Consider the following 14,288-nt stretch of genomic DNA (forward strand, 5'->3'; position numbering starts at 1 on the left):
TTTTCAGGAATTTTCAGGTTTTTTACAAACCAAAGATAAACAGGCATTTTCTTTTTTTTAATATCATTTCAATTTTTTCTTTTTATTATTTATTACAGTTTATATACTTTGTATCCCAGCTGTAGACCCTCTCTCATCCCCTCCCAACCCCACGCTCCCTCCTTCTTCTCCCCTGCCCCTTCCCTAGTCCACTGATAGAGGAGGTCATCCTCCCCTTTAAACAGAGGCCTTTTCTAACACTGTTTGATCACTTTCATTTATAAGGACTTAGTGCTTGGAGTCTTGTGTTTGACCTTAATATTAATATTATTAACATATTTTATTATATTAAGTATATAAAAAATGCCCACTTTAAATATTTAAGAGGAGTTTTGATGAGCAAATCAAACAAATCACTTTATGAGTGATTTGTTTCTAGACTGTATATGAATACACAATAATTTCTACATAATGAAATGGAAGTCTGAATATTGACTAAAATTTTCTTCCTAGGTAAATCAATTCCAGTTTACTGAAAGCTTTTTATAAAAAGTAAGACAAATAGCAAAGAAAAATGGACAAAGAAAACTGTTCTCTACTCACCAAATTTATTTTATTGGGAATTACTATTAATCCAGTCATGGAAGTGGTTCTATTCATTGTGTTTCTTCTCATCTATCTCATTATTCTTGTGGCAAATGTTGGAAAGATTGTTTTGATCAGAAATGATCCCCAGCCTCACACACCAATGTCCTTCTCCCTCAGCCACCTCTCTTTCTCAGACCTCTGCTATTCCGCTGCAGTTGGACTAAAGATGCTGATGGACCTACTGGCCAAACACAAATCTATTTCTTTTGTTGGCTGTGCCTTGCAGTTTTTCTTCACCTGTGTCTTTGTAGATGCTGAATGCATGCTGCTGGCAGTGATGGCCTTTGATCGATACAAAGCCATCAGCAATCCCTTGATGTATGCCGTGGACATGTCCAGCAGATTTTGCTACCAACTACTGGCTGGAGTGTATGCATAGGAATGATGGATACTCTGATGCATACTGTAATGACCTTTGGGCTATGTTTCTGTAGGTCAAATGAGATTAATCATTTTTTCTGTGATCTTCCTCCTATCCTGTTACTGTCTTGCTCAGAAATGTATGTCAGTGAGTTAGCAGTATTGGTGATTTCTGGATTTGATGAGCTCTGCACCATTTTAGGACTTTTTGTCTCTTACTGTTACACCCTGTCATCAGTCTTGAAGATCTGCTCTGCTGAGGGAAGGTTCAAAGCTTTCTCCACCTGTGCCTCCCACCTGACTGCAGTTGCAAATTTTCAAGGAACTCTGCTCTTTATATATTTCCGGCCAACTTCTTCCTACTCCTTAGATCAAGACAAAATGGCCTCATTGTTTTACACCCTGGTGATTCCCATGTTTAACCCTCTAATTTACAGCTTGAGGAACAAGGATGTGAAAGGAGCCCTGTACAAACTGAGAAATAAGCGGCACTTTAAATAATTGTATTATATTTGTATATGTGCAAGTTATACCAGTGATTGGAATGAAATTATACTGCAGGAATCATAGGAAAACTGTGCATCAAATTTAGCAGATTAAAATACATATTCCCTTTAAATTTTAGAGATAAGTTAGTGTTGTTGGTATACTAATAATTCAGGTTTTGTTATTTCTCATTTGTTTTTATGGGTACATATCTGTAGAAATTTTCCTTATTATTTCAGTTGTAAAAGTGTTGTATTTATTATTTTACTCAATTGTAATTACATTAGTGTTTTCTGCATTTTATTTATTGTCTTCTTTATATTTTGTTTCTTTTCACTGAATCTCAGATGAACCTCTAGATTGTAAAAAATGAATCTTTTCAAGTGAAAACATAGATATTAATTATATATGCAAAACATTCATAATTTTAGAAATGAATCATTTTGTGCAATAAAATTTCGTTGTAATCCATAGCAAATTCTTTACAAGCAATGTGAAGAATAATCTTGGGTGAGAATGGGCTCCTAATATATTTGAGAAGAAAGAAAGTGATTTCAACATAAGGCTTTCAATTATAGGGCTATTTAGAAACACCAGTCCAAATAAGATAAAAAAATAAAGATATATAACTAGATTAAATTAAAAATAGTGAGTGGAGCCATGGTTAGGGACGTGTGTGAAAACGGGTTGTTAGACATGTAATCTACGATTTACCATAATGTCATTCCTTTCCTTCTTTGCCATACTTAATCAAACTCTTTTCACATTTTGTTTCTTAAATGCTGCTCCTATCATTCCCTTAAACTGTACATATCACTTTCCCTAATTTTTTTCTTTATTATAATTATTATTTATTACAATTTATTCATTTTGTGTGTGTACTATCTGACCCTAGCCTATCAGGTCTCATCAGGGCTGTACGGATCGTCTTTCTCTGTGGTCTAGTTAGGACAAGTTGCCAGGGAGAGGTGATCAAAAAAGCAGGCCACTGAGTCCATGTCAGAGACAACCCCTGCTCCCCTTACTGGAGAATTCTCATGGAGACTGAGCTGCCTGAGGGCTCCATCTGAGTAGGAGGTCTAGGTCCTCTCCATGCATGGTACTTGGTTGATTCAACAGTCTCTGCAGGACCCTTTGAGCCCAGAGTTTTTGCTGTTTGTGGAGCTCCTGCCCACTGCAGGTCTTTCTCTCTTCCTCTTCTACTATAGGATTCCCTGTACTCTACTCAGAGTTTGGCTGTGAGTCTCAGCATCTGCTTTGATACCCTGATGGGTAGAGTCTTTCAGAGAACCCTTGCTGAAGGCTCCTGTCCTGTTGCATGTCTTCTCCTACTTCTGATATCTATCTTGTTTGCTCTTCTGAATGAGGATTATGCCTCTTTCCTAGAGTCCTCCTTGTTGTTTAGCTTCTTTAGGACTATAGGGTTTAGTACATTTATCCTTATGGCTCTTATCCACTTGTAATTAAATATATACATGTGTGCTTTGCTGCTTCTGGGTTACCTCACTCAGGGTGATCTGTTCTATTTCCTGCCATTTGCCTACAATTTTTATGATTTTTCTTGCTTTTAATTGGTAAGTGCTATTCCATTTTGTTCTCTTGAAAGGAGAGCAGGGGCTGGCTCTTTAATCACCCACCCCATGCAAGGTGGCCTAACTAGGCCACAGAGAAAAAGGATCCAGGCAATCCTGATAGGACCTGATAGGCTATGGTCAAAGAGGAGGGCCTCCAATATCAGTGGACTAAGGGAGGGACAAAGGTGGGTAAGAGGAAAGGAGGGTAGGACCTGGAGGAGATGAGGGAGTTTTCTACAGCTGGGATACAAGTGAATAAATTGTAATATTAATAAACATGTATAATTTTTAAAAAATTTAAACTTAATTACTAATTGGTTCATGATAGCATAAGATGTTAATATCTTTAGTGACATCAACAATGTCTTCTTTTCCATTACATTTCTTATTTAAACTAAACTTTCTTGTCTCAACTAACCTAATATTATCCAAAAGCAAATATGTATATACACATGAAACACACAGGGATATTTACATTTTATATATATCCAAGGTAGAATTATGTTAATCATGATCTTTACCATTATAAATAGGCATAAGGTAAGTAATTATAAATGTAAATTTTTAAACCTTTGGTTTTAATTTATTTAAAAAATGTTACTTGCCTTCCAATTGATGTTTTACACTGTGCTGCTTAAATAGGATACTGTCTCTGCCCTGGAACTAGATTACTTCCTATATCAATTTCTAATTGAAGAGAATATTTCTCCCTGTAAATCAAGAAGCCGAACAAACAAAAGAATTAAGATTACACACTTGAGTAAACTACTGATTTTATAGCTTGTATATATAGGTTCAGTTTGGGGACTCTGAGAGGCCAGAGGCCAGAACTGCATGACTGCAGTCCCTGAGTTGGCTGATCCAAGAGGATTGTGAATGGGTAAGACTGTGTTTCATAGTAAGACTTGGTCTCTAAGCAAATAAGTAAATAATAAATAAATCATTTGAAAGAATACTTTCACTTCTCAAAAAGGAAATACAAACAAGGCAAACATCAGAAATTGGTAACCATTCTATTTAATTTCATTCCTTTATTTGGAGGCTAAATCTTGCTATGTAGTCTAGATGGACTGTAAGTGCCTGGTTTGATTTGTCAGGCCTCATAATTATAATTATCTGCTTCCTTCAGCCTGGCAGTCTAGATAGTGGCAAGCACCAATGCACCTCACTGGACCCACATTGTATACATTATGTTAAGGAATGCTAACAAAAGTTTACACTTATGATGCAGTCATATAGATGACAGTAGATGCATAAGAGGTCCTGGCATCTTTGTCCAGGACTGAAATCTTTAACACGTCTCCCAATTCTCAATCCTTATTCATCACATTCACTTTTTTGTTCCAAGAAATCTAGGAAGAAGAAGAAAAGAAAGGGTCAGTTTTCTCTCTTAGGGGAAGTTATGCAGAATTTTCAGACCTCAGTGGGAAATTATTCAATTAGTCTTACAGCAATTTGAAGTGTCAGGGTGGGTTGGTACCCTTTGGGATCTCCCCTTCACTGAGAGGAGAGGGTGGAGAGGGGTCCTGAGGGTGGGATTGGGAGGAGAGGAGGGAGGGACCATGATCAGCCTGCAAAGTGATCAAATAGATAAATAGTTAGATAGATAGATGGATAAATAAAATGTAGATACATATTTACACTAGTGAAAATTGAAAAGATTCATTTCTGTCTTTACTATGTATAGACAACTAAGACTCCCAATTTATTAATCAGCAATTGTGTTTCGGTGTCCCAGTCAGAATCCCACTTACTTCCTGCCTTTGTTCCCAGCCAAGGACCTCCTATGGTAGATCATAATGTAGTATAACTGATTTCTGTAGACTCTTCAGATGTCCCCATACAAACACACACTGATGTGTCAGAATATAGTGGAGAATATTAGATCAACATCCTCTAACATTAAGCAGACATAAATTTTTAGAAAGAAGAGATAAATAGCAGTGCCTCAGACTCATGAATGAATAATCATGCCTCTTCTAGTATCTCATATTTATTGACAATTGTAGTAATATTTTTACTTTAGTGTAACCATTAACCATTTCATTGAATAGTAAATATTTATTAGAATTTACACTCAAACATTTACATGATGATGATAAGCATCTTCAGTTTTTAGACAAATTTTATCTTTATGTTATATGTGTACATTCATGTAGTGCCATGGAGGCCAGCAGAGGATGCTTGATACTCTGAAAATGGAGTTCCGGTGGTTGTGATCAACCTCATATGGGTGCATAAGATAAACCCCCAGCATCCTGAAGAGCAGCAAGAGCTGTTAACTCCTGATGCAGCTCTTCGACCTCTGATCATCACCTTCCCCGAATAATAATAATAAACGTAAGAATGATAATAAAACTAGAAGAAGAAATGTAAAGAGTCATTCAACTATAAGTTTCACCAAGTTCTGTAAATGGATCAAAGGCATAACACAATCTGGAAAATCTTTAAGGCAATTAATCTATCCTCCATAAAAGCATTAGGGATTTGATGAATTTAGTATTATTGGTTATGGGTGACATTGAGTAAATAAACTAAAGCGACATATGTAAGAGAGATTCTTGACATTTCAATGTAATGACACTGGCATGGAAAAGGAGATAAATCACAACTAGTAAATATTAGGTATTAAAATATGAGTTCATTCTATTTAGGGAGAAATAAAGACTATATCTCATAACTTTGTAACAATAAACACAATATCTGGATGACATTGATTCCTAAAACTCATAAACTCTTGCCTTTTTAAAGGTAATAAATAACTTATATTAATAGTTTTCATTTTTCAATATTATTATTATTTATTAAAATTTATTCACTTTGTATTCTGGTTGTGCTCCCCTCCTCATATTCTCCTCATCCCACCCATCCTCTTCCTCTGCTCCCAAATCCCTTCCCTAGTCCACTGATAGGGGAGGTCCACCTCCTTTAGTATCAGAGCCTAGTCTGTCAGCTCTCATCAGGACTGTCTGGATCTTCTTTCTCTGTGGCCTAGTAAGTCCACCCTGCCAGGGGGAGTTGAACAAAGAGCGTGCAACCAAGTTCATGCCAGTGGCTGCCCCTACTCCCCTTACTAGAGAACCCACGTGGAGACTGAGCTGCCCATGGGTTAAATCTGAGCAACGGTCTAGATCCTCTTTATGCATGGTCCTTGGTTGATTCATCTGACTTTGCAGGACCCCTGGGCCCAGAATTTTGCCTCTGTTGTTCTCCTTGTGGAGCTCCTGTCCCTTCAGGTCTTTCTGTCTCCCGCTTCTTCCCTAAGATTCCCTGCACTCTGCCCAGATATCTCCATCCCTGATCTCAAGCTGTACTATATATTATATTATTTACTATTAGAAAGAAGACATTTGTAGTGAGGTTAAAGTTCTGCAAGTATTTTATAAAGCGACTTCACATTATCACCCTCAGGTTGATGAGGACCTTTCATGAATCACCAGTCTTTCAGAAAGAGAGACAAATGTGAATTCCTACTCTTGGCATCACTCCCTGTGTCGGTTGGCAGCTCTCTATTTTTTTCCGAGTTCACTGGAATTTTCTATCATATAGATACTTACAATTAACCATCATATATGTATTTCAAATTTATTTTAGTTAGCACAAAACTTGATTCTGCCCAAACCGCTTTTTTAAATTTATCAGGCACATGGAGAATACGGTGATATCTCAAATTTTATTTCATTCCATTTTGCCCAAAGTAGCTAGAGAAATTTGTTTTACTTTTTGGAGTGTTTTTTTTAACTTTCCTTACATTTTTGTGAATTTATTTTTTATTTTTATTTAATTTTATTTATATACTTATTTATTACAATTTATTTACTCTATATCCCAGCTGTAGCCCCCTCACTCATCTCCTCCCAGTCTCAGCCACCCTTTCTTTTCTCCCCCTATGTCCTTTCCCTAGTCCCCTGACAGAAGAGGACCCCTCCCTTCTATAGGATACTAACCTATCAGGTCTCATTGAGGCTGGTAGCATTATCTTCCTCTTTGGCCTGGCAATACCGCACCATCCAGGGGGAGAGACATCCCTTTTACCCCTTACTAGGGAAACCTCTTGAAAAATGATAAGCCAATGGGCTTTCTGTGAACGGGGGTCTACTCTTCTCCATGCATGGTTGGAGTATCAGTCTCTGCAGCCACACACACCCCTCCCCCCCCAGGGCCCAGGTATTTTGGCTCTGTTGTTCTCCTTGTGGAGTTCCTGTCCTCTCCAGGACTTTCTATCTTCCTCTTCTTCCATAAGTATCCCGGCACTCTGCCCAAAGTTTGGCTATGAGTCTCAATATCTCCTTCAATACGCTGGTGGGTAGAGTCTTTCAGAGGTCCTCTGTGGAAGGCTCCTGTTCTTTGTCTTCTCCTACCTCTGATGTCCATCCTGTTTGCCCTTCTGAATGAGGATTAGGATCCTCATTGTTGTTTAGCTTCTTTAGAACTATAGATTTTTAGTATGCTTATCCTATATTATATAACTAATATCCACTTATAAGTGATTGTATATCGTATGTGTCTTTCTATTTCTGGGTTACCTCACTCAGTGTGATCTTTTCTAGTTCCCACCATTTGCATGCAAATATCATGATTTCCTTGTTTTTAATTGCTAAAGATCTTTACCAACCCTATATCTGACAGAGGGCTAATATCCAGAATATATAAAGAACTGAAGAAGTTAAACACCAACAAACCAAAGTAATCCAATTAAAAAATGGGGTACAGAGCTAAAACGAGAATTCTCAACATAGGAATTTCTAATGGCAGAAAAACACTTAAAGAAATGCTCATCATGCTTAACCATTTGGGAAATGAAAATCAAAACAACCCTGAGATTTTACCTCACATCATTCAGAATGGCTAAAATAAAAAAACTTAAGGGATGATGCATGCTGGAGAGGATGTGGAGAAAGGGGAACCCTCCTCCATTGCTGGGACTGTAAATTTGTATAACCACTTAGAAAATCAATCCGGAGCTTTCTCAGAAAATTAGGAATACTGCTACCTCAAGATCCAGTTATACCACTCCTAGGCATATACCCAAAAGATGCCCCCCATTCAGTGAGGTCATTTGCCCAACTATTTTCATAGCAGCTTTATTTGTAATAGCCAGAATCTGGGAACAACCTTGATGCCCCTCAACAGAGTAATGGATATAGAAATTGTGGTACATTTATACAATGGACTACTACTCAGCATTTTTCTTGTAAATTTCACATGCACCCCAATTACACTCATATCCAAGTTTATACATATCTTTCTTTCCTCTGCCCTTGACATCTCTTCCTGCAAAGAAAACAAACAAAAAGTTAAAATTAAAAAACAAAACAACAACCAACAAAAAAACCTTGCTCTGGAAGATGAGGTGTGATACACAGTATACTCTTTTGCTCAAAAAGGTTTACTTGCAAATATTCGTTGGGAAGATTCATTGTTCTGATTTGAAGTCTCTGATTTCTGCTGCACAATTAATACTGAATCCTCAGCAATACCGTTTTGAAGTACCTTGTTGCCCTGTTTCATGGAGATTCTGTAGTTTTGGCTGTGCAGGACTAGCTCCTATACAGACTCTATCAGTTCAGTCAGGGTAGATGTTGGGTTGGGACAGCTCAAAGTCCTGATCTGGGCCTGCGGGCCTAGGTGATAGCTGAGTTGGTCAACCTTCCAGCTCTGTCAACTCCAAGCCACATGCGCCTGCTCTCCAATGCTGCCCATCAAAGAGGGGCCTTTGGTGGTAACATGGGACATAGATGTCACAGACTCCTGCTGCTGTGTGTCCTTGAACCCAGACATGGCCCTTGGCAGCAGCAGAGATGACTAGCACCTTGGATTGAGGTGGCAGCATGGGCTACTCCCATTAAGCTCTGCCTCATCACCTGCCTCATAGTGCACAAACCACTGTGCTTGTCCTCCTCTCCCATCTCTCCACCACATACTCTGCCATCTTAACTGTGCTTGCCTGCTCACGCTGCGGCAGGAAGGCCTTTGGATATCTTCCATAAGATTGTCTTTTGTTTTGTTTGCCTCTTGCTGGTTATTCTATTGCATTTTAGTAGTGCCTGGTGACTATTTGATCTGAGATTATTGTTGATTTATTTGTTATTCACTTTGAAATCACCTGAGGTAGATTTGGAAATATTGTCATTTGGCAATTCACCTTCATTTCTGCTGTCTTTAGTCAAAAAGCAGTAAAACATTGTGTTCTCCAATCTAACTTGGGAATGTACAAATAATTGTGTTTTTTAAAATATTTTTTCTTGATATATATATATATATATATATATATTACAATTTATTCATTTTATATCCTGATTGTAGCCCCCTTCCATCATCTCCTCCCAGTTCCACCTTCCCTCCCTTTTGCTACCATTCCCCTCCCCTCTCCCAGAGTCCACTCAAACCAGGAGTCCTCCTCTCCTACTATTTGACCCCAGCCTATTAAGTCCCCTCAGGATTTCCTGGGTCCTCTTCTTCTGTTGCTTGGCAAGGCTTCCCCACCAGGGGGAACTCATCAGAGCCAACAACCAAGTTCATGTCAGAGATAGCCCCTGCTCCTCTTACTAGCGGAGATTTTGCTGCCTATGGGCTACAACTGAGCAAGCGGTCTGGGTCTTCTCCATGCATGGTTGGTGCATCAGCCTCATAAGCCCCACCCCATCCCGCCACCTCAGGCCAAGATTATCTGACTTTGTTGGTCTCCTTTGGGAGCTCTGTCCTCTCCAGGTCCTTCTATCCCCACTTCTTCTATAAGATGCCCTATGTTCTGCCTAGAGTTTGGCTGTGAGCCTCAGCATCTATTTCAACACCTATGATTGGCCCATTGTCCTGTTCCCTCTCTTTCACTGCTTCTGGTGTCTATCTTGTCTGCCCTTCTAATTGAGAATTAAGCACTCTCCCTAGGGTCCTCCATGTTGTTTAGCTTTTTAGGTTCATGAATTTTAGTAGGGTTTTCTTATATTATATGGCTCTTATCCACTTATAAGTGAGTGAATATATACCATGTATGTCTTTCTGGATCTGAGTAGTCTCACTCAGGATGATTCTTTTAAGTTTTATCCATTTGCCTGAAAATTTCACGATTTCCTTGTTTTCAATAGCTGAGTAGTATTCCATTGTGTAAATGTGCTACAATGTATCCATTCTTTGGCTGAGAGACATCTGAATATTGCTGGCTGATTTTGCTGATTAACAAAGCCTTTGAGAGCAAGCACAAATTCCATAATATATTGGATATCTAAATCTCCCTGATAGGTCATCACGTGTCTTAATTTATTTCATGCATATGCAAAGTATAATTTAGGTAATAACAAAATACTTAAAATCAGATATAATTGTATAAATATGAATATGGAAATATCATAAGAACATCTCCTTAAAAATATTAGGAATGTTACATCCATGCGTTCTTAGAAGAATGTCTGCCTAAATATAGACAACAGCAATATAGACAAGGTAACATAGAAGGAGAAAAACACATAGAGCTTCAAACATATACAAAGATCTAGAGGCAACTAAGAAATGCTGACAGCATGAGAATAGTCTTCTCCAATAATAGGTTGGCACATTGCTGTCCAACACAAAGTGGACAGTCCTGAAATCATACAAGAAAATTTATATAAACTGAACAAAATGTGCATACATGTATGTATATGACGTATGTGCATGCGGTGTGTGTGACAATACAAGAACTAGATGACATGAATTTGAATATTAGACATATATGAGAGTGGGTGAAGAGGGAAAAGCTAAAGGAGAAAATTATGAAAATATTTTTTAATTTTAAAATAAAAATTTAAAATGGTATTTTGATATATTAATTCACAATGAGTACAGTTTTACTACTTGCTTTTATTTTAAATGTAACAGTAAACATAAGAAACTAACAGTTATAACCATTTTAATATCTGACAAAATAGATTTCAAATCAAAATGAAACAGAAGGTATGTGCTATATAATATATGTTAATCAAAGAAAAATCTACCAAGAATATATTGCAACGCTCAACATCCATGCAAGAAACATAATGTCATCCAAGATCACAAAAGGACACTACTCTAGCTACAATCACATGAGGATTTTCTTGCAATGAGAGTGGGTGACTTCAGTACTCCACTCTTGCCATGAGACAGCTCACCCAGACAAAACTTAAGCATGGGAATGCTGGAACTAAATGACATCATAAAGTAAGCAGACTTAAATGATAATTATCAGCATTAACCTAAACAATGAAAAAAAAACCTACTGTAGAGCACCTCATTGAACTTTTTCTAAAACAGTGTGTGTGTGTGTGTGTGTGTGTGTGTGTGTGTGTGTGTGTGTGTATGTGTGTGTGTGTATCTTTGTGTGTGAGTGTGCATTTGTGAAAAGATGTTTCCCCTAGAAGTTGTCTGGAGATCAGAAGACAACTTGAAAGAGAAGATTCCCTTCTGCCATCATGTGGGTTTGGGGGGATAAAATATATCATCAGATTTGGCATCAAGACTGTACATACTAAATAATCTTAGAGACTCAACTGAAACTAATTTTTTACTACATGATAAAATCCTTGTAACTAAATGTGTAAATGAAGTATATATGATTTTTAGTTGGTAGTATATCAAATATGTGTTTAATAAAGTCAACTGTATTAAATGTTCTTTTGAGAATATTTTGGAATAAATATAGATATAAAAGTAAAGTATATTTAATTTAATAATATATACATCACTGAACAAATATCACTTTAAGGGATAAATGTTTCTCAGCATCACAAATAAGTTTTGTTTTGTAGTAACCACTTGTGTAAACCAAATAAGATACATAACTAAAATAGAACCTTCTGCATCTGGGTGTGGTGGTGCAAGCCTTTAATCCCAGCACTAAGGAGACAGAAGCAGGCAGATCTTTGAGTTCAAGGCCAGCCTGCTCTGCAAAGAGAGTTTCAGGATAGCCAGGGATACAAAAAATCATCTCTCTCTTCTCTCTCTCTTTCTCTGTCTCTCTCTCTCTTTCCACACACACATACACACACACACACATACACACACTAACACAGGAGCAAAAAAAACCCAAAAGATAGATATTTTGCAAATTAATTACCAACACATATAAAGTCATATCTGCACTATAAATCATATTATATTTTAGTACATTGTTTGCATAAAATTTTTTCAGTGCTATTTTGACATCCTTATTTCTTAGACTATATACTATGGGATTAAACATGGGAGTCATAACAGTATAGAAAAGAGAAAGTACTTTATCTGTTCCACCTGAATGAGTAGTATTAGATCTAAGATATGTAATCATAGCTGATCCAAAAAATAACATTCCCACTGCAAGATGAGATGAACAAGTAGAGAAGGCTTTGGCCTGACTTCTGGCTGATGGCAATTTCAGGACTGTAGAGATAATTTTACTATAGGAAAACACTATTAACAGGAATGGAACCAAGACAAATAACATAGCACCTAATAAAACCATCATCTTATTCACAAAGATGTCCCCACAGGCTAGGTGAAGTATAGGGGGAATGTCACAGAAGAAGTGGTTGATTTGGTTGGAACCACAAAATAATAGAGAAAAAAAAAATCTGTGATGTTTGCCCTATCTGTATTGGAATTCCACCCACCCAGGAGCCAATTACCAGCTGAGAACACACCCTTTGGTTCATAACTAGAGGATAGTGCAGAGGGTTACAGATGGCCACATAACAATCATAGGCCATCACAGCCAGGAGGAAACACTCTGTGGCCCCCATAATAAGAGTTCAGCACATTTGTGTAGCACAGGCAATGAAAGAGATGGTTCTTCTCTGTGTCCCAAGGTTGAAGACCATTTTTGGAAGAGTAATTGATACATAACATATCTCTAAAAAAGAAAAGTTGCCAAGAAAAAAATACATAGGGGTCTGAAGTGTAGAGTCCACTTTTGTGATTAGTATAATGGTGTTGTTGCCTAAGAGGATAAAGAAATACATGGCAATCAACAATGCAAATAGAAACCACTGGAGAATCCCACAAGAACAAATGCCTTCAGATGGGTTAGATTTCCTTCTTGAGGTTTTTGTTGGTAGCTCATCTGTGGAACAGATTCGGTCAACACATACTGTTTAATTTCCCTTTACTGTTAGAGGTTTTCATCCTAATATCTACACATCCTGATTAGTTTTTAGTATCTGATCAAATATGCCTACTTTCAAAGTATTGCTGCTTACCATTTTTTTTTTCTCAGTCATGTACTGCTTTGTTCAGGACAATTCTTTGTTCTTTAATAAAGACCTAGTTTGATACCATTGGTGATGATGAGTTTTCTGATTTACTGGACATCTGTAGAGCTGCTGTGGAACCTAACAATTTATAGTGAAGCTGACCATTGTGAAAATGGGGATCAGGACCTTCTAGTGTCCACTACTAGCTACAGCTTTATCTTAATTAGATCCTGGAAGATTTGATGGTTAAGAGACACTGATTTCCAGAATAAAATTCAAATTTAATCTAATATTCTAGAGCTTCCATGGTTGGAACCGAATAATCATTTTAGACATTATTTTATTGCCACACATTTTTTTCCACTTAAACAAATATTAGGTAATCCTGCCGGTTTTTTTTTTTTGTCATTATTTGACTTGTTCAATGTTCTGCTCTTTCTCTCTCTCTCTCTCTCTCTCTCTCTCTCTCTGTCTCTCTCTCTCTCTCTCTCTTTGTGTGTGTATGTGTGTGTGTATTCACATGTGTGCTCATGCATGCTGTATGTGTGTTCTTGTGTGTGAGGGTTCATGTAGAGGTCTGAGGTCCACATTGGATGTCACGTCACAGGAGTTATCTGCCTTGTTCTTTTGAGGCAGGGTCTCTCTGTGGAAGCTATGGTTCACAGATCAGGATAAACTGGCTGGTCACCAGAGTCCAAGGGATCCACAGCTCCACCTCCCTAGTACTGGAATTATAAGCACACATGTCCACTACAAGCTACAGTTTTATTTTGACTAGAGCCTGAAAGTTAAGACTGATTTTTCTCTCATTAGTCGGCAGTCATGCAGTGACTCTTGTGTGTTGAGCTCATTTGGTAAAGTGGCTTGGACTGTATGCTGTGTTGATCTCTCAGGAGCAACATGATATGTGCATTATGGGAGCATTACACTAGAGCCAATATATTTGTATAATTAAAATGAGTTATCAAAAATAGAGGCATTTTTATTCAGCGCAGTAGATGACCAATCAATGGAACAAATATGCCACTGGGGCTTAGAGTCCAACATAACGCTTTAAATGTCT

The 14,288-nt window shown here is 37.6% G+C and overlaps 2 pseudogenes; one reads left to right on the plus strand and one right to left on the minus strand.

Moving 5' to 3' along the window:
* The first annotated feature begins 550 nt into the window (after positions 1-550).
* On the plus strand, positions 551-1,488 carry LOC129671855 (olfactory receptor 5W2-like; annotated as a pseudogene).
* Positions 1,489-5,198: 3,710 nt separating this feature from the next.
* On the minus strand, positions 5,199-13,095 carry LOC129671856 (olfactory receptor 10AG1-like; annotated as a pseudogene).
* Positions 13,096-14,288: the final 1,193 nt, after the last annotated feature.

The sequence above is a fragment of the Psammomys obesus genome, unplaced genomic scaffold, assembly GCF_907164565.1.
Source record: "Psammomys obesus unplaced genomic scaffold, mPsaObe1.curated_primary_1811, whole genome shotgun sequence".
Lineage (NCBI taxonomy): Eukaryota > Metazoa > Chordata > Mammalia > Rodentia > Muridae > Psammomys > Psammomys obesus.